Genomic DNA, 2,310 nt, shown 5'->3' on the forward strand with positions numbered 1-2,310 from the left:
TTGATTTTCAAATCTTTTCTCAACTAACTAATTGATTTTTTGTTTGTTTCTTATCTTTTTCAAAACCACCTAACTACTCTTCCCTCTCTAATTTTCGAAAATTCCTCCCTCTTTTTCAAAAATTCTTTTTAATTATTTAATTGTTTCAATTTTTAATTTTAATTTTAATTTTATCTTAATTTTCGAAAATCATTAACTCCTTTTCAAAATTTATTTTTTTCGAAATTCCCTATCTTCCATCTCCTTCTATTTATTTATTCATCTACTAACACTTCTCTTCCCCCAAAATTCGAATTCCTTCCTCTCCTCTGAGTTCGAATTCTTCTCTTCTACATTCTTATTCTTCTTTTCTTCTACTCACACAAGGGAACCACTATACTATGGTAAAAAGGATCCCTATTATTATTTTTTTGTTCCCTTCTTTGTCATATGAGCAGGAGCAAGGACAAGAACATTCTTGTTGAAGCAGATCCTGAACCTGAAAGGACACTGAAAAGGAAACTAAGAGAAGTTAAAATACAACAATCCAGAGACAACCTTACAGGAATTTTTGAACAAGAAGAGGAGATGGCAGCCAAAAATAATAATAATACAAGGAGGATGCTTGGTGACTTTACTGCACCTAATTCCAATTTACATGGAAGAAGCATCTCCATTCCTACCATTGGAGCAAACAATTTTGATCTCCAAAGCCCATCAAGACCACTTCTATGATGTTGTGGCCAAGAAGAAGTTGATCCCCGAGGTCCCTTTCAAACTCAAGAAAAATGAGTATCCGGAGATCCGACATGAGATCCATAGAAGAGGTTGGGAAGTTCTAACAAACTTCCTCATGGACATATGTGTGGAAGGAGCTCAATGGAAGATTGACTCAAAAGGCAAACCGGTTCAACTGAGAAGACTGAACCTTAAGCCTGTAGCTAGAGGATGGTTGGAGTTCATTCAACGCTCAATCATTTCAGCAACCGGTCTGAAGTTACTATAGACCGGGCCATCATGATCCATAGCATCATGATTGGAGAAGAGGTGGAGGTTCATGAGATTATACCTCAAGAACTCTACAAGGTGGCTGACAAGTCCTCCACTATGGCAAGGTTAGCTTTTGCCCACCTCATTTGCCATCTATGCAACTCGGCTGGGATTGACATAGAAGGAGACATCCTCATTGATGAGGAAAAGCCCATCACTAAGAAAAGGATGGAGCAAGCAAGAGAGCCTATTCATGGATCTCAAGAGACGCATAAAGAAGCTCATCACCAAGAAATCCCTGAGATGCCTCAAGGGATGCACTTTCCTCCACAGAACTTTTGGGAGCAAATCAACAACTCCCTGGGAGAATTAAGTTCCAACATGGGACAATTTAGGGTGGAACATCAAGAGCACTCCATCATCCTTCATGAAATTAGAGAATATCAAAGAGCAATGAGGGAGGAGCAACAAAGACAAGGAAGAGACATAGAAGAGCTCAAGGACATCATTGGTTCTTCAAGAAGGAAACGCCACCATCACTAAGGTGGACTCATTCCTTGTTCTTAAATTTTCTACTTTTAGTTTTCTTATGTTAAATGTTTATCTATGTTTGTGTCTTTATTACATGATCATTAGTATTTAAGTGTCTATGCCTTAAAGTAGTGAATATGAATCCATCACCTCTTTTAAATGAAAAATGTTTTAAAAACAAAAGAACAAGAAGTACATGAGTTTTGAATTTATCCTTGAACTTGGTTTAATTATATTGATGTGGTGACCATACTTTTTGTTTTCTGAATGAATGCTTGAACAGTGCATATGTCTTTTGAAGTTGTTGTTTAAGAATGTTAAATATGTTGGCTCTTGAAAGAATGATGACAAGGAGACATGTTATTTGATAATCTGAAAAATCATAAAAATGATTCTTGAAGCAAGAAAAAATAGTGAATACAAAGCTTGCAGAAAAAAATGGCGAAAAAAATAGAAAGAAAAAGAAAAAGCAAGCAGAAAAAGCCAAAAGCTCTTAAAACCAAAAGGCAAGAGCAAAAAGCCAATAACCCTTAAAACCAAAAGGCAAGGGTAAATAAAAAGGATCTGAAGGCTTTGAGCATCAGTGGATAGGAGGGCCTAAAGGAATAAAATCCTGGCCTAAGTGGCTAAACCAAGCTGTCCCTAACCATGTGCTTGTGGCGTGAATGTGTCAAGTGAAAACTTGAGACTGAGCGGTTAAAGTCAAGGTCCAAAGCAAAAGAAGAGTGTGCTTAAGAACCCTAGACACCTCTAATTGGGGACTTTAGCAAAGCTGAGTCACAATCTGAAAAGGTTCACCCAATTATGTGT

Source organism: Arachis ipaensis, chromosome B02 (assembly GCF_000816755.2).
Source record: "Arachis ipaensis cultivar K30076 chromosome B02, Araip1.1, whole genome shotgun sequence".
Taxonomy (NCBI): domain Eukaryota; kingdom Viridiplantae; phylum Streptophyta; class Magnoliopsida; order Fabales; family Fabaceae; genus Arachis; species Arachis ipaensis.